The 19944-nt window shown below is 41.5% G+C and overlaps 1 long non-coding RNA gene across 1 annotated transcript in view; it reads left to right on the top strand.

The window, feature by feature from the left end:
- The window catches only part of LOC128833474 (uncharacterized), a 43424-nt gene that overhangs the window by 3903 nt on the left and 19577 nt on the right, over nucleotides 1–19944 (top strand). The gene's annotated exons all lie outside the window — the stretch shown is intronic.

The raw sequence follows: 19944 nt of genomic DNA, 5'->3' as shown, positions 1-19944 counted from the left end.
TGGACACTACCAAATCTAGTAAGGAAGCAAAAACATAGGGGCCCAGAACCAAACCTCAGTATGTCCAGGGAGGAAAAAAAGCAGTGAGTGCTGCAGGAAGGTATGGAACAATAATTTGCAAACAGGAACATATTCTGCTTTTAGTTATATCACTACAACCCACTGAAATCAATGGCTGCACCAGTACAGCTGAACAGAATTTGGCCCTTGTTGTTTTAGTTCTTATCACAGTATGTAGTATAGTCAATGCCTGTTAGATTACGCTACCCAGACACTTAACAGGAAGTTGGATGAATCGCTGAAGTTAAAGCATAGTATACTGCTAGGAACACACCCTGAAGCCTGCTTCCTTACCAAAAAGAAAGCCAACTTGTGTATACTATACTCCAAACCACAGCGGGAGGTTCTTCTCTAAACAGTTCCCAGAGAGAGGAACGGAGCTTATTTCATTCATATAACCAAGCATGACACTGTAGTTGCCACAAGGTCACTATGTAATTAGGATGGGCAGGTTGGTAGAGGAAGTGGAACCTCTTTATATTGGTTTAAATCAGGAATAACTCAGCTGAAGTCAATGGCATGACTCCAAGCAAGAATGTGTAAGAAAGGAGAATTTGGCCCTAGATCTCTGTTTTAAGATGTGGTCCTCCCAAAATGAAGCACCTTTGGATCCCCTGCTCTATCTCCCTTGTGCATAATTAAATTTTAATACTAAGCAATGTCCATTAAATTAAAGGACTCTTGTATATGCAATTATAACATTTTAAAGAGTTTTGTTCAGCAGCTGTTGCAAATAGGTATCAGCCACTCTGGGCAATTAAATTTCATAGCTCAAACATGACAGAAGAAGTATTATCCATTAGCAAAAGCAGTAGGGAATCAGATACTATCTGAACTAGGAAATTACTGTATAAAGTGAAAATGGAAAGTCCATTGCCACTTACTGAATAAAATTATTAGTCTTAAAATGAACGCTAATTAATATTATATATTAAAGGGAAGGGGAGAAGCCTGAGCTGCTGGTAGTATACCACCAAACAAATGATGCATTATGTGTGTATTTACATTGGGCTACTGCACAGAAGCCTTAATCAGGATTGGAGCCACATTATGTTAGATGTTGTATCAACATAAAGAAAGATGTCATCCCTAGCCCAATTAGTTTACATAGCAGTGTTAAGTTACAAATATATCAGTTTGAGAATTTCTGAAACACATTATAACACAATCACAATCTAATACAATCCTCCCATGCCCTCACCTATTTTATCTACCTGTTGGGTCATATAAACCTAGACAGTGAGCTTTCTGGACCAGGAACCGTCTTGTTACTTGTTTGTACAATATGCAGTACAAAGGAGCCCTGGGACTAAACTTGGGCCTCATGCCTTACTGTAATACAGCTACTGCTACCAATATAATAAGTTTAAGCTAAGTGGAAATACTGCTTCTCTTCTTTCTAGAAAGTTTTCTCAGCAAAACTGCGAGTTTCATGAAGCTAGACCCTTGCAACTTTTAGCCCAAGCCCCATCTCAGGTTGTTAGAGTAAGTTTGCATCATTGAAAAAAATCTTGAAATCTGGTTGATCAGAACACCCCCACCACCACCCCACCACATTTTCAACATCTTCAGCTGATAAGAGAGACATCCCTGTCATGGTGTATTAAAGCTTTGATTTCTCCATGAAAAGACACACTAGTAAAATAAAAAAGGCCCACACAGTCATGTACAATTGCAGACAAACTAATCGTGCCATATCATCCCTCAGAACAGTGTGCACACAATAAGCAAAAAGTGCTATATGGCTAAATTAGGTCATAGGGGAGGTACTATTGCAAATGGAAAAGCCAACTGAAAAGATTGGGGAAACGAAAAAGAGGTTAAGAAGCTCACCAATTGTGGTCAAGCCACATCATGGAGAAATTGGAGGCAGAACAGCACTAAGAGGCTAAGACCAACTGGAGCTAGCGGTTGTGTTAACAGGTTGCTCATGAAATGGGGAAAGCAGTAACATAGAATGAACGAGTGGAGTAACATTAGAAGCACATGTTGGCACAGAGACAGAATGCTACAACGAATATATCCTCACACAGACTGTTCTCGAGTACGCTGTCTGCATTGACCAATGATGCAGAAGATATTTATCTTTATCCCTCTAGGTGTTAATAATATGCTACCACAGTAGTTTCTTTACACTAAAATATTTCCTGCGGTACTTGGGATGGAGCATAGACCAGGTGATGCTATTCATCTCTCATCTGCTTTCTTGCTATTGTGCATGGTTCCCTGGCTCCCACAAGTATTGTGTGTAATTTGAAGCTCCTCATGACTGCTTTAGTTTATTCTTCCCTGGGTTACATGTGCATGGCTGGGGTCAATCCATCCCACTGGCAAAGTGGCTCTGTACCATTGCTTCCACTTTTCCTAGTTCAACACCCCCGTTCCATGCAGTAGTGTAGCTAGGGGAGGTGCATGGGAAGCAGCTGCTTTCCCTCAGCACATATTCCAAAAGCGGCTCCTTAGTTAGGGGTTACCATGGTGCCAGCGGGTGGAGCCCACGCTCCGTTCTGAAGCTTGGCCTGCCAGGCCGGCGCTGGGCTCCTGCAGGCAAGGGGGGACAGCACAGCCAGAGGAGCCATGGGGAGGGGGCGGCACGGCTGGATGAGCCATGGGGGGGGGCCGCGGGGCGGCACGGCATGGCTGATGGAGCCATGGTGGGGGCCGTGGGGCGGCACGGCATGGCCGGAGGAGCGATGGAGGGGAGGGGCGGCGCGGCCGGAGGAGCCAGCCAAGGGGTGGGGGGTACAGAGCGGCCAGAGGAGGAGCCAAGGGGGCGTGGCCAGAGGAGGAGCCAAGGGGGCGTGGCCAGAGGAGGAGCCAAGGGGGGGCCCCTTTTTAATGTTTGCTCCCCCTGCTCTTAGAACCTGGCTACGCCACTGGTTCCACGGTAGCACACCTTCAATTTACATCTGCACTGCAGTCTGGCACAGTGCTGTCTCCACATGACAGGAGCATAGAGACAAGCACTCTCTTGTGCATTGTTCTGCATCCATGTCACGCAATTTATGGGGGGGGTTCAGTTGCTATGCTCTGCGCTGGAAGATCCAGCCCAGGGTATTCAATTTCTTATGCAAGAGTCTCATTTTTCTGTTTCACTCTATATCTATAGATTAATAGCGATTTTGAAAAATTACAGGTGTAGTCTCCTCTGGATATCTGAGGATTTATACACAACTCTCATCAGTGCTAATGGGGCCTGGGAAGGATGTGCCTAAATCCCTGCATAAAAGAGAGGAAGTAATAGCAGTCTAAGATTTATTTATTCCAGATTGAAAAACTATGTAAAGTGCATTGCAATAATTATTACAACTCTGATTTAGTGTGTGCAAGAAATAGGTGACCCAGAGGTTGCTTGGTAACTGCTTTTCATGAGTACTGTAAAGTCCAGACAATTCCCATTATCAGTGTTTTATCGCTTGTTTCAAATGCTTCTTATACACAATAAGAAGTACTTTCTCTGGCTGTAAACATTTTCCTTTCTACATACATACAGCATTTCTCTTTTGTATTAGTCTTCAATTGAGGCTAGATACAGTATGTGCCATTTTAGGTTAATAAAATTATACTTTTGCAATTATTCATCACAGAAGCCAGTAATAGTATTAATCATTCCTTCAAATTGTTCTTTCACACAATGGAATGTTCTTTCAGTAAAATGTACAAAGTGTTCTTATTGAACATTTCATTAAATCAGTTCACCTAGTGCTTTTGGCAGTATGTTTACTATGACATCTGTGTATATATATAAAATATTTAGTGGTTTGTTTAAATTTCTTTATTACCTGACCTGGATATAGAGATTTTTTTCCTCCTTCTCCCTATTGTAAAGGTTTGTATATGTCGAAGGCCATACTATGGGTCCATAACCCATTTTTGTGTTCATACAATGCATCTGCCTTTTCCTTTACTTGTGAGGAGCTGAAAAATGTGGGTCAAAGGTAAATTGTACAAAGTGTCAGGAAAGAGTAAATGCTGAACCTAGCTGATTTGGTAGATTTCAAATCATGTGAGCAGAAATTGCTATGGATCAGGTGTCAACTCTGCTTGACTATTTGGAGGATCAGCAAAGAGAACTAGCTGGTGGTTGATAACCATCTGACTAACTAGAATGGCTACTTTTTAACTTGAGGGGAGAAAAGCCAGAGCAAGTGATTTAAACATGTTTTTTTTAAGCAGAGCTATTTGCAAGTTTGCAGTTGATGACAATAAATCAATACCTTAGGGTATGTCCATATATTCATGGGTTCTACAATACAAGGCCTTGAACTTTAGCTTTACTTTGTCTAAACTTCCTATGAAATATGTTTAACAGGATTAAAATATCAGATGGTCATTACTTTTTAAACCAGTAATTTACTTGTTTCCCCTTTACATTTTTATTTCAACTAACATATTGTATGCATGAAAATTTTCATAAGTCTATTTTTCTACTATCATAAAATAAATTATGTATCAGAAAAAAAGTGTTCCCCCTCTGTAGCTAAACAGCACTAACTTGAAACATCAAAACTGACTGCAGCATTGTACAAAGATTACACATACATCAAATCACAGATTTTGTTTAAAAAAATAACCTACATATATTCCACATTCTATCAATGTAATTATTAAATTTTGAGGCATATAGTGAAGTAATGTACTTACTGAAACAGACTGTACTGTAGATGACTTTTCAATAACCCTTGAAGTCACTGAAGTCAATGGCAAATTCTTATCAACTTTAGTGATGCAGGATCTGACCTTTAGTAAGCACAGTTTGTAGCTAATGCATCATGCATTGATGCATCACTCTGGTAAATCTTTACTGAGAAGTTCAGACTTGACACAGGAGTTCAGTCTACTTCAATTGATTTGGTTCTTATTTCACGGAGATCCACTGAAACAGACATGGCCCAAGATTTTCAAGTGTTAAGCAGCTAACAAAGTGGCCTGATTTTCAGAGGTTGTGAGCACCTGCAGCTCCTTTGGACACAGGGCCGGCTCCAGCTTTTTTACTGCCCCAAGCGGCGAAGTGAAAAAATAAAAATTAAAATTAAAAAAAGATAAAGCCGCGATCTCTACCATGCCATTTCATTCTTCAGTGGCAATTCGGCAGTGGGTCCTTCCCTCTGAGCGGGACTGAGGGACCTGCAGCCAAATTGCCGCCAACGACTCGGACGTGCCGCCTCTCTCCATTGGCCGCCCCAAGCACCTGCTTCCTTCACTGGTGCCTAGAGCCGGCCCTGTTTGGAGATCACTAATTTGGCCATGGACTTATGTGCATCATCAGACCGTTGACTCAATATACAGAATTTACAGCATCCATTCTCTAGATATCTCCTTTGATACAAATACACACAAACACATGCAGTGAGAACTATTTCCATAGAAGCCTCCTAAAACTTCTGTCTTAATTTTGAAGGCCTGGCCTTGAGAGTTGTTGAGGGCCATCTACTCTTGTTTTCCAAAATATCTACTTTACTGGAAGTCATGGAGTGATATTTCTCACCATGTATCCATAGGGGGGAAAAGAATGATTTAAACATAGAAGAAATAAATATGTAGTACCGTGACACAAAGACCCCTTGGCAAAGGGTCCCGTGTTCTTTGCAAAAACCTCTCACCTCAGACCAGACAAACTCACTGCCCCAAACATGTCTTACAGGCTGTTTATCCCTATAGACTAAAAGCAGCAGTTCTCAAACTGTGTCTCGGACCACACAGTGAGTCGCTACCCCATTTTAATGGGGTTGCCAGGGCTGGTGTTAAACTTGCTCGGGCCTGGGGCTGAAGCCTGAGGGCTTCAGGCCAGGGTGGTGGAGCTTGGGCTTCAGCCCCCAACCTGGGGTTGTGTAGTAATTTTTGTCGTCAGAAGGGGGTCACAGTGCAATGATGTTTGAGAACCGCTGGACTAAAGTAATGTATCTACAGAAATCTCAGAATTTGTCAGGACCCAGTCAATGTGAGACATATGTATGGATAATATTTAAGGAATGTTATATTTATACTGAAAGTATGCTTTACGGAGTTGGAGTAGAAATTAGTCACCGGGAGGTAATGAGTCTCAATGATGCTCAGCGAATGGATACAGAGTACCTTTCCCTCCATTCTGTTATATTGAAAACAATCTTTGGTTTTTATTCACAGTCAGGGCAAATCCATGCCTTATTGTAGAGTTTCTTTTCTACTTTTAAGTGGTTTTGACCGTTTGTCATTGTCTCTGATGGTTTTCCATTGACTGTTATGGGATGTGCAAGGGTAGACAATAGAAAAAAATTTTATCTGTCTACCCTTGCACATCCCATAACGGTCAATGGAAAACCATCAGAGACAATGACAAACGGTCAAAACCACTTAAAAGTAGAAAAGAAACTCTAGTAAGGCATGGATTTGCCCTGACTGTGAATAAAAACCAAAGATTTTGTTTTCAATATAACAGAATGGAGGGAAAGGTACTCTGTATCCATTCACTGAGCAAATCCCTTCCAAACGCCTTCGTGAGAGTTTGGCTCCTGGTTCTTGAGGAACCAGCCAGCTTTGCAATTGACTGAACTTTGGAGGAAAATCTATTTTATTAGATAGAAACGGTAACTATTGATAAGCTTAGATCCAGGTTCTGTATTGTATTGTAATCACTTGTTTCCACCTCTATTTCTTGTTTCTAGTTAAATCTTTATTCTTTCTTAAGTTAAGATTTTTGTTGTTGTTGTTTTATTATAAATGCTCACAAATATGTGGTTTACAGGAGCAGTAGTTTAAAATAAAACATAAACTGAGGCATGCTGCACCATTGGGTGCAGAAGATTTTGTGACTAGATCATGTCTGAGGCTGACTCAAATGGTTTCAGGTTTGGGATGCAACAATTGTTAATCTATGAGGCGAAAGAAAGGCTGGCATAGCCCAGAGGAGAGTGCTTGAGTGGCTGAAGGACTGGCAATTTCAGGAAACTGCCACAAGCAAGACTCTCTCACACTGGAGGCAGGGGGGTAACAAGAAGACTCTCTGTTCTGGCTACCCCAAGAACCAACACAAGCATTATAAATGTTAGTTAAACAGAACATGTAAGTCCATTTACTAGTCTGGCACACAACCCTAGATGGATCCAAATGTCCATCAGATTGTCTGTGTATCTTTGCTCTAAATAAACACATACAGTCCTACAGCCACAAATTCCCGGCTAGCATTGTTTAAGTGATAATGTTATAGCAATTGGAATCCTTGCCTAATTTTGGTTTGAGCTATCAGATCACATCGCTTTTCTCTGTCGTTACACAGGAGTCTACTAAACAAAAGCTCTTCATAAACTCTATGTGTAAAATAGTGTTCAAATATCAATAGTATATATCAAACTAGTTTAAACATCTGGTAAGTAAATAGAATTCTGTTCAAGTCTGTGTTATGGGATCTTTTCTTGGTTGTGGGAAAAAACATTTCATTCAAGACCATTGTGTATCTGTATCTATTGTTTAAGTGCACATATTCATTAGAAATTTGCAAAGATTCAAACATTTCATGGGAACTAGGTAATGTAATATGCGGTATAATAGAGGGTCCAATCCTGTGAGGTGTTCAGAGATTCCTATAAGGTCGTGAGCACCTTCAATGCTCACTGGCTTAGGTGGAAGCTTAATGGCATGCAGTATCTTTCAAGAGTATGTCTTAAAGTGCTTATGAAACACCTATGCCTGGATTACATTTACATGAGAATTACCCGATAGCTTTTGAGAAGGTATTTGCTACTTTAGTGCTTTGGCAGAACAGTGAGACAAAGCTTTTATTTCTTCTAATTTTCACATCACGGTTCAACAGGTAGCGTTATACAACATTGTGTTACACCTGCTATGACATACAACACCATGTGACACAAAATAACCTGAAGAAATATGATGCCCCTTATTGTAAATTATAACAAAAAAATTACATGTTCAGTAACCATGAATAATTTTCTTAACAAATCCTCTGCCCAAACCTTTATACTGATACAAAAATACATATACTATCCTTGAACTTGTGGGCGGGTCAGAGGATTTTTAATGTATCCCTTCATTTAGCTTTCACTTATGTGTTTTCTTCAACCCATAAACATAGAGATCATCCTAAGGTCACATTCAGGCACCTGCAGCTGGATTTATGGTGGGCTGACCTGCTGTCAAATACAAAGGCTTTCACATTTATTCCAGACTGTGCCCGCTCATGACACTAAAATGAGATGCCACTCACAGTAGATTTTCCAGCTCCTCATAATCTGATCCACCTCCATTCTGGTCAGCAATGAAACAGTTGACAATTTAAATGTTAACATTGTTATTTATTAGGCTTCTTAAAATAATTCCTTGGAGAGGAATAGATCATTTCACACCTTTCAGAGCCATTGTCACAGTCTGTCTGCAGACTCAGGAAAACATCACTGCATCAGTTATACTCAATTCATGTTTTGAAGGCTTTCTTTGTAAATATACATACACACAAACACACAGGGCAAGATTTTTAAAAGTATCAATTTAGGTTGTCTTAGTGCCAAGCTTGAAAAGGGGCCTGTTTTCAGACAGTATTGTGCAGCCGTCTTCTTTTTTTAAAAAAAAGGCCCTTTAAAGATGTCTCAGTCACTTTTGAAAGTCTTAGTCTAAGGCTTGTAATTTATTAATAGAACTATTCCCCCTTGGGTTAATAAAAATTACCTCCTATCGGTAATAATGCCCTCTACTAGTAGCTTCAGGCCTCATCTCCCACAGACAGCCACTCTTTCAATTCAAAGGACAGGGGCTTTCCATAATTACCCTCTACTCCAGTTAATATGTAACATGACATATGTATAATGAGAGACTTATGTATGAAGGGGAAGAGGTTAGTTTTACTTGGGGAAAGCTTTGACAGTGCAGTTCTTATTATCTGTTCTATTGCCTCGGATGTGCGCACACAAATTTAATTTTAGACACCAATTCCAATAATGCTTTATTAGAAGTGACTATGAATAAGTTTTAATTACCAAGGTCAAAAGGGAAGCATCAGCCTTAGTGGTTTGTCTAGACAGAAGAATGTTTTATATACAGCATTAAATCCCTAAGGAGATCTCCAATTGTATCAAAAATACTGCCACATGATTAAAAATACTCTTTGTTTAAGGCTTGTATTCAGTTGTCTGACCAAGCCAAAAGCTATTTAATATCTCTGACTTCAAAACTGGAGTTACAATAGCAGAAAATCACAATCTATTTTCTCTAAAGGAATACCTATAATAAGCCTGATCCTACATGATGTGTACCCTTTGCACCTGCTCTCGACTCAGATCTAGAGATCATGGAAGTCAACGGTAGTTACAGGCAATTTGCACGATATGTTGTTTGTCATTTTATTTTTACCAAACTAAAGGAGGGGAATCATGAGCAGGAGCTGCACCCAATGCAATACACCAGTTATGTAGAATTTTTTTCATTGTTCCTCTGTCTATTTGTTGTATAGACCTGTTCTCTATAGTCTGATACTTAGACTGTAAGCTCTTTGAGGCAGGGACCATCTCGTTGTTATGTTTGTCTAGTGCCTAGCACAATGGGGCCCTGGCTGTTAAGTGCTACCACAAAACAATAAATAACTGTTCATAGGTAAGGCTGCGGATTCTGTGACTTTCTGTGACCTCCATAATTTCTGCAGTGGCTGGTGTGCCTGATTCAGGGGCCGCTTAGGCAGCCCCTGTGCCGGTCGCACTGGCTGCTCCTGGGGCAGTCTCGGGCCACCACGCCCCCACATCCAGCAGCAGAGTTTGGGTGTCAGAAGGGCCAGAGGGTTAGGCCATGGGATTGGGTGAGGTGGGCTCTGAGTAGTGCTTACCTGGGTGGGGGCTCCCCAGAAGCGACTACATCCCCCTCGCTCAGTTCCTAGGTGGAGGCGTGGCCAGGCAGCTCCACGTGCTGCCTCCATCTGTAGGCACCGACCCCACAGCTCTCATTGGCCAATATTCCCAGCCAATGGGAGCTGCGAAGCCAGCGCTCTGGGCAGAGGCAGCACACAGAGCTGCCTGGTCACAACTCTTTCTAGGAACTGAGCAAGGAGGATGTTGCCGCTTCTGGGGAGCCCCCCAGGTATGAGCCGCTCAGAGTTCGCCTCATCCTCCCACAACCAAACTCTGCTGCTGCAGGGGGAATGGAGGGGAGGAATGGAGGGGGAATGGGGAATGGAGAGCAGAGCCAGGTAGGGAGCCTGCCAGCCCCACCAACTCCCTCCAGCACCAGCAGGGGTCCCAAGCTACTCGCCACCGCCTCCCCCTGCACCCAGGCTGCCCTATCCCAGCACTCACCGTGCCCCTGGGCAGCCCCCCCCTCCCACCAAGTTTTAGTCAGGGGCATATAGTAAAAGTTATGGATGGGTCACAAGCTGTGAATTTTTGTTTACTGCCCGTGACCTGTCCGTGACTTTTACTAAAAATACCCGTGACTAAAACGTAGCCTTATTTATAGGTTAAGAAACATGACTCTAATAAAAACATTTTTGAGTATTAAATCCCACTATTAGGAGACACATTAAGAACAATTATCATATAGTGTCTTATCACATGGCAGATGATGTTTAGATTACTTGCTGCTCCCCAAATTACTATAGGAAACAGTGATATCAGCCCTTACACTTTTTTTTTTTTTTTTTTTTTTTGAAAGGTCCCTCCTGAAACAGTTTTGGAGAACGGTTTGTTGGATGTTTCCAACATTTGTCAGTAGTGCTGATCTCAGATTACTAGAACTTTTACCAGGAGCACAGTACCAGAGGATGAAACCCAGTGTCTCCAGTCTCACACAGTCCATAGAGGATGAAATTCACCCCTGTGCAGACGAGCTGCGCAGGGCACAAAAGAGAGTCAATGAATCGGACTTGTGCTGGTCCTGCAGAGCAAAGAATTTCACCCTCAGTAAGACTTTTACTGACTACGTTAAAGCAGAAGAGCGATCCAAGGCCAAAATTTTTAAACATGGGTTCCTAAGTTAGGCACCTAAAGTCATAGTTAGTGATCTAAATAAAAATGTGATGGGGAGGCGAATACTAAGAAATTATTCTTTTCTGCATTTTTAAATGACCCTCTAACCCCAGTGGCCTTACACTGACAATGTTGGGGAAATCTCCTACAGTTGCAATACGACCAGTGCAACTCCATCAGTGGTAACAAAGGTAGGAGTGCCAGTGCAGAGAAGGCACCAGCAGCTACTGGCATCTTAAGCATGATGTTGGGCAGATCTGCTCCATGCGAAGTTAGAGAAAGCATCACGCATGATCGAAAAAGCACAGGTGACCTTCTATAAGAACACTTGTCCCATGACTAACACAGGAAGAGCTGTGGCCAGCATGGCTTGTCACTGGAATGGCAAGGTGACCCAACATGACCAGGCAGCAAATACAACACTTTTGAATCAGGTGACAGTGTATTCATGTCACTTCCCTTTCATAAGCAGTCTGGCAGTTGCACTCCACACTACAGCAAGTGAGTTCTGGCTTGTTGCCAATACAGGTTTGCAAGTTTGTACTGTAAGCTCAAAAAAGCCGTTTCCACCAGCAAAAACTGCCTTTCACTCAGCAAAAAAAAAAAGAAACTTGTGCCTCACGGAGAAGGGGAGTGAAGGTGAAAGGGCAAACTCCACTGGTTGCATTCTGTTTTTGTGGATTGAAAATCCTATGATCAGCAACAGTCAGACTCTCAACAGATAGAACCTGGAGGGTCACAACTACTACACAAGCAAACCACAGAGAAATCCCCACTCAAAGAAAATGTTCTTTCCCTGTTCAATTTGTTCTTGCGGGAACAAAACAGATAAAACAATAAGACAATCTAATAGTAGTGTATACTGCAAACAGCTGAATAACTATTTGACAACCCTACATAATTCATTTAAATACTGTACTTCCAGACAGAAGGGTACATTTGTTATTTCTTTTAGGGAACAAAAAAGAAGAAGAAGAATAGGAAACACTGAACCAGGTTCATTCAGTAGCAGTTTCATCATTATAGGGGGTCCAGGTAGCAACACCTATAGATGCCTGACACTACCCATTATAAAACCCTATGTTTTCAGTTGCTTATACGACTTTCCAAAGTGCCAGACAGGGGGGATCGACCCCTGGCTCTGCCATAGGCCCTGCCCCCATTTCATCCCTTCCCCCAAGGCCCCAAGGCCTCAACCCCCACCTCTTCCCACCTCCACCCCGTGGGGAGGGAGGTGGAGGCGCTGATCTGCGGTGCTCGCCAGCAGGCAGGAGGCCCTGGGGAGGGTGTGGGGAGGTAATAGAGGGACTGCCAGTGGGTGCTTAGCACCCTCCATTTTTTCCCCGTGGATGCTCCAGCCCCAAAGCACCCATGGAGTTGGCGCCTATGCTTATTAAATCTCAAACTTTCACCATTCAGGTTAAAAATTTCCATGCCAGGTGTCTCTCTGACTGGTTTCGTTTGGTTGGTTTTCCCCAGCTAAAATGGTTTAGCCATTTTTGCAAATGAGATGAAGGAAAAATACATTTTTTCCCCATGTTAAAAATAATTGTTGTACCTATTTTCTTGAAGAGCTCTAGCAGCTCCATGGTTTGAATCAGAAACTTGAAATAAGGCAGGGGGCAGCCCTGATGTCAGGGATGTAACTTTTGTCATGCAACAGAAAATCCTCCCAAACTTGGCCAAGTTATAAACCTCTTTCACATAAAATAAAATAAAATACAAAACTCGGTTTCCGTATGATTAGTAGACTTGTTAGAGTTTGGCAGCAAAATTCTCCAAAGATTCCAACTACAATGAGCACACTCTCTCCTCACAGAGAACTAAATGAGGCTAGGGTCCTGTGGAAAACCATTATGTGATCATGTATTTAAAGACTATCATAATGCATATGCACAAGTGGAACAAACGAAGGTTGCATGGGCAACCTTAATTCCGGCATTTACTAACTTCTGAGTGGTCCACTTTGTGACCTCAACTTTTAACAGAGATTTCCGGACGTAATATATTTATGGTGAGGGAATTCACTGAAGGCCAAATAGATGACAGGCATAAGGATAGTATCAAGATTTCAGTGCAAGAACCATATTAATAGTTAATACATCTATGCATCATCTGCAGAACAGAGATTCTGCAGACACTTTCTAATGGTATTATGATTATTGGATCCATGGCTGAACCCTGTAGCACAAGACATCAGACTACCAAGAAAAACAAAACTGGACTCTTTAGGAATATACTAAATAAACCAAGGGCTGTATCCTATCTTCATTTCACATACCTAGCACTGCTAATGTCAGAGGGTGTTTGGGGCAGACTATGGCCTCAAGTTAATTTAGAAATAGAAAGAGCCAAAAAGGTGCCCAAAACAGATGAGTAACTTCCTTTGATCAATGAGATTATAACCTGCCAATAGATCAAACAGGATCCGGAGCACACATGCGCTATGGTCTGAATGAATGACTACGTGAATGAATGAGTAAATGATTACAAGACCTAGTAAGAGTAAGTGCTATAACCTAGCCTGAAACAAGACTGAAATTTCTCAGATAGCTAGTTATCACTGAGATGAAACAGCAGCTGTGCAGCAACAACCTTTCAAAAGGCTCTTTGCCAAGAACATAAAATTTTATGTTAGTTATTAATAACCAAGTCATGCGGTTGGTGGGGTTTTTTTGTTCGTTTTTTCCTCTCTCCCAGCAATGAAGTAAGAACTACAAACAAATATAAGAAAAAATATCTTAACGACAGAGAGAAAATTAAAATCATTGTATCAAATTGAATGAATTGGTGGAGATGGATTTGAAGAGGACAGCCTTGTGGTTAAAGTACTGTACAGGGATTCAGAATATTAGATCTTATTTGTTGCTCTGCTTCACACTCTCTCTCTGACTGTGGGCAAGTCATTTAGCCTTGCTGGGCAAAACTTTGCCAATTTACTTCAGCTGAGAATCTGGCCCTCTGTCGCAATGCCTGATTTGCAAATTCTGAAAAGTTTATTACTGAAGCGCTCAAGGGTTCCAAGCAGGATCAGGCCCTGTTGTAATAGGCACTATCCAAACACATGGGTAGATATGGTCCCTTCCTTGAAAAGCTTGCTATTTATTTCATTTGAAACAAAACAGATGTTAGGGAAAATTCATTGAGGAAAGCCAATCAATGGTGATGACAGGACAACTTGAATGAATAGTATAGCTTCTGGTTTTGAAAAAAAAATAGCACTATCTGTAACTGCTTAGGCAGGGTAAGATTAAAATATATACATATTTTAAAGAGTTAGTTCTTGATCTTGCCAAGGGACTGAGGGAATGAATTTGGCAGAATCAAGGCCTAATTTCTGCTCCTGAAACCATTTCCGAGTTTTTGTATCCAGTCAGATCTGGAACCCGGAAGTGGAAGATAAAAGATTTGAGATCCTAACACTCACTTTTCAGACCTAGAATGATCTAGAATGATCAGATCTAGAATGCCTGTTTGATACCCACTTCTAATGTAATAGGGGTGGCCAAACTGTGGCTCGTGAGCCACAGGCAGCTCTTTTATCATTAAAGTGAGGGTCATGGAGCCCCCCCACACACACACTCACGCCGCCATTCTCCACCTACCAGACTGGGCAGGGGGGAGCTCTGGACTTCTGCCTTGCAGCGGGGTGGTGGGGTAGAGGCTTTAGCTCTGCAGGGAGAGGTCTCAGGGTATTTGACCTGCGAGGCACACTTGCTGGGGCTTGGGGCTTCAGCAGGAGCAGGGCTGAAGTCCTGAGCCCTGGCAGGCACTTCCCATGGGGCTGAAGCCCTGAGTCCCGACAGGTGTTACTTGGCTCTCGAACCTCTGAAGATTGTTGTATGCAGCTCAGAGGGTCAGTAAGTTTGGCCACCCCGTAATGTAAGATACCAAGTGTACAAGATGAATGATTTAATTCCAGTAGCTTTCCATCTAAGTTCACTTTCAGTTATGTCTATATGAGAAAAATGAAATCTCCAAATTAAAGAGTGAAAGCTAATTATGATGAAGTCCTAGAAGAGTTTCTGAAGAGCAGGGGTATTTCCTCTAGTGTCAGCGATAAGTCTAGAAACAGTGATGTACTATCATTCCCATCCCCTCTCTCACATTCTCTCTTAATGCATGAGTCCCCAAATACATGGAGCTCCAAGCCAGGGCAGAGGGATGTATAGTGGAGGGAACTAGTCCCTCTTCCTCTTCTATGATGCCATGGGGAAATCCCCTGATTTAATCATAATTGATTTCTGAGCAGCGGTTGAAGCACCTAATTATAAAGGTACATGATGGAGCAATATGCACCCACCACATTTATTATAAATCTCTTAAAACCATAAAAGTTGTCCATTCAATTGTCAGACAATCTCTAGCACATTGTGTGTCTCCATCTATCTGAAATGAAAAGTTCCGAATTTTTCAGGCAATCCAGCAATTCGATTGACTGAACAAAATAAAGAGCACATATTCTTTCCATATAAGCCTGCCATTTCAAAATGACTACTTCACCGAGACCAGAGAAAAACATTTTGGTGGTAGTCAGGCAATTAGCCATTTTGATTTACAGAAAGTTCAATACATAAGAACAAAGCTGATTTGAAATAGCCATAGTGATGCCATAGCAGGGTTGAAGTCATCATGAAATACTATAGTTAATTGAATGAAATACAGCAGCGATAGCCAACAAAACAAACAGAGTTGTAAGTGTTCTGATCTGTAAGATGGCATTTCCGGCACATCACCAGGTTCACTTTAAAAATGGAGACTTCATAGGATACTTAGTTTTAATGCAAACTGTTCCCATGTAAAATAGCAGTACTTCTAGGAGCTTCCTTCCTACTACTTAGATGATATGAACTGGTATCCTTTTACAGCTAAATATTTTTAATTTTTTTTCCCCTTGCTCCCTATGTTCTGAGCATAAATGGTCTCCTAATTGTGCAATAGGTCAACCTGGTTCTAAGTCATTAGTATCTAACACGTCAAGTGACACTCCTCTGATCATAAGATTAAACCAAGTCACAGGATGTGTGCCTTAAGGATATTTGTTGAACTTTCTGGATCTGAGTGGATTAGACTGGCACCCTGCATTTCACTTTAAAGTGTACTAAGCCAAAAAGGTCAAGCGTGTTTCAAGGAAATTGTTAATTGAAGTCATCCAAATGAGACAACTATGTTCTTGAAAACTTTGTCCAGCACTAGTTTTCACTTGCAGTAAAACATTGCAGGACTGACATTTCATCATTTTCACCCATCTTGTGCTGCCTATCAGTTTGTATGGCAAAGCACCAGATATTATAGGACAGATCCTTACTTGGAATAAGTCAACAAACCTTCATTGACTTCAATGGAACAATGTCAATTTGCAGTCGCTGAAGATCTAGCCCTCTATGACCTCATTCTTATTTAGAAAAAAAAGTGACAGAAAAGGTATTTTTCAACTGAGCTATAAAAAGGAGGTCCTGGCCACACGTGTCCCAAGGCACATTTTTAATAAGAGGGGAGATATTAACCCCCATGTCCTGGAGAAATGCCAGCTCCATCTGTTGACCTAGATTTCCCCTGTAGAAATCTTCTAAGCTCCTGAAACTGCTGTGTGGCATTTCTGAGCCCTCTTCAGACCTGCACCAGCTTTGGTATAAGGTCCGTGGCAACACTCCCATTGTTGTCACTGGAGCAGGATTCAGCATTTACACAGTTGCCACATTTCATCATAGCAGTGGCTACATTTCAGTCTTGGGTGAAGTGATCCTTTGCCTTACCAAATCGCAGAGCTGTTGGGTGGCTAAGGGCTGGTCTACACTGGGGAGGGGGGGGCGGAGGATTGATCCAAGATACGCAACTTCAGCTACACAAATAGCGTAGCTGAAGTCGAAGTATCTTGGATCGAATTATCTGGGGTCCACACAGCGCGGGATCGACGGCCGCGGCCCCCCGTCGACTGTGCTACTGCTGCTCGCTCTGGTGGAGTTCCGGAGTCAACGGTGAGCACATTCGGGGATCGATATATCGTGTCTTAACGAGACACGATATATCAATCCCGGATAAATCGATTGCTACCCGCCGATACGGTGGGTAGTGAAGACGTACCCTTAGTCAATTAATTTTTAGAAAGAGCTTTGAAAATCCTTGAATGAAAGTTTCATGGTAGCCCCATTTGCATGTTGTTTAATTTGGATATTTAAATGACTAAATATTTCCCCATGATGACCACTTTAGACGAAAAACTACAAAGCCAACAGAAACCATTCAACACATGCACACTTGACCATTTTGCATGCAATAGAATTGTAGCCCTTTTATTTGCAGGAACCCCGGGTAGATGGTGACTTTCATTACATACCAACACAAAGAATAAGGAGAAGTAGAAACCCCCATATGCCAGCTACCCTGCCCTTGGATCTGGGTGCACAGGATCAAGAGGGCTCTGCACTTCTGTTTAGAGGCAGTGAATGGGCTTCATCCCCTCTGCCCCACCACACACACACACTCGCTGGCCTTCCCACCCATACCGGCATGGCGGCTGTCATCATTTGCTGCTGGTTTTGCAAGTTACTGCTTCCCCCATCCCACCACTGGAGTGAGGGGAAAGAGAAAGGAATTGACCATCAGAGGTGTGAGTCAGTCACAGCACCTCCCACAGCTACTTCTGAGGTTGTGGATTTTGCACATCCTAGTTCAGAGCTGTGCCAAATGCCGCAATCTGGCCCCAAAAGCTTTGGGTGACCAAATGAAGTGTGCGGTTCAAAAGTGGGAATTAAAAAGAATTAAAGATCTACTAGAGTCAAAAATATTCATTATAAATATATTTACACTGAACAATTTAATCATAAACATATACAGTACATGCAGAGCTTTTCATTTCTAATGTGGCCATTTTCCTGACTAATCACAGGTTTTGACTTGATACTGCTTTCTTTATTACTTTGTTTAGACAAATAATTGAAATACCTTATCCATTAAAAAATGAGAAAAAAAAACACTTTTAAAATTAAAATGCTACCATCAAAGGGCCAGATTATGATACTACTACACATACTGATACTACCTTATCTCACGAGTAGTTTCATTGAAGTCAACAGGACTATTTGTGGAGTACCATAGAACTGATTGTAAATAGGGGGTATAAAAATCTGGCACAGAATTTGAAAAATGTAAGCATTCAGGAACAACTTCTTTCCCCCTTCTTTCAAAGGAGGCTCAAGATCCCGGTGCTAAAATACATGTGAAATTACTATACTTGTTCATGCCAGTTGGGCAAGTGCATACATCCAAATTCCATGTGCATATACCTTATTTCCACACACAATTATGCTAAATGTGCATGCAAATATAGAAAAATCATGTGAACGGATATTCAGGTTCAGTTTTTCAAAATGCTGTCCTGATGTTGTCTATAAAAAGTCCATGTGGCAAATCCTGTACCTGCAAACCCATTAAATTCAAAGGTACAGATATTAATTTCAGTTACACTGGTGTAATTCCTAAGTAATGCTGTTTCACCATACCAAACCATCTACTAGTAATCAGAAGTGCCCATTGATTTCAGTGAGGAATTCAATATCCCAAACAATGACAAAATTATGGTCAACTGAAGCCGATGGAGTTTCTTCAGATTTACACTTCTAAAAAGTAAAATAAGAATATTGTTCCCAAATGGCCTTCTGCTGGCATAGCAAAGGGCAGAATTGAGCCCAGATACTTTTATACAACATTCAGAAGCTCTAATTTTGTTGGTGTTGGGTTACCACTAAACTGAGTGGGTCTGCATAGGAGTAAGTGAAGGAAAAGTTTGGCCCAATAACTTTAGCTGTCTACACCAGCTCTTTCATAAGACTCAGCCATTCGTGTAAAATTAGCCACTACAGTGAACACATATGACCCCTGGAATGTAGTAGAAACATGCTGACATTGGCAAAGTGTCAATTAACTTCTTCACTACTGCCAAATGTAAAGTGCTGTGCTGCTGAATACATCTAGTGTTTCACAAATTTGCCCACTAGTTGGAAGCCCTAATGCAGGCAGGATTTGATGAAAATAAGACTTTGTTGGACTTGTTTCTTCAGCAAAAATGCTTTGATTAATTGAACCAAGTTTATTCCTCCAATAGGGTAAAATTTACCATTATGCAGAAGGACAACACAAGGCCTATTCACTAGTTAAGTTATTGATATAAAATTATTAAGTGGGATTTAAATGTTGCATTGCCCCTTGAGCAGGCTCCCTGCATGTGTGTAAAATTCACTGCTGTGCAAGGTGGAGGAGGGAAAGAGGTACAAAACGGTATAGAGAATTTAGCCAAAAATTCAAAAGTCAAGCTTGTAAAGAAAGCACTCAGTTATAGCATTTGGTTCTTAAATTCAAGAAAGTTTAAATTCAAGGAGTTAAAAGAGGGCACCTACATTTTGACAGGGCTGTAAGTTATAATAATCTATACTAAAGAATGAGGAGTGCTTGTGGCACCTTAGAGACTAACAAATTTATTTGGTCATAAGATTTCGTGGGCTATAGCCCACTTCATCAGATGCATTACTAAAGAGTAATTTTTAAACAGAATATACATAGATTTCATAATGTGTTTGGAGAGCTACGGGATGTAACAACCTCACACCAGGATAAAGTGCCAATGTTTAGAATTGCCATGCTATCACTAAGTTCAGTCCTGTATGGGCAGTAACAGCCAGTGCTCTTTTACTAACACTATTCCAAATTGCCATCTTGACTTCTCTCCTATCAAATGTTTTTGAAGTAAGTGGCAGTTACTACAATCTGCCTACTTGCCATCTGCATGCACTGTACCTGCACTTAAAATTGTTGTGGGGACATCAGGAATCTGGTCTTTACCCTCCTAGTGTGACTCTTTTTGCATAAGATTAATTTTTTCATTTTGTACTCTTCATATGTGTAATGGTACTGGGACACCTGCATTCTAGCTTTCCTCAGCAATTCA

Source organism: Malaclemys terrapin, chromosome 1 (genome assembly GCF_027887155.1).
Source record: "Malaclemys terrapin pileata isolate rMalTer1 chromosome 1, rMalTer1.hap1, whole genome shotgun sequence".
Taxonomy (NCBI): domain Eukaryota; kingdom Metazoa; phylum Chordata; order Testudines; family Emydidae; genus Malaclemys; species Malaclemys terrapin.
This window is presented reverse-complemented; position numbering and strand designations above follow the sequence as displayed.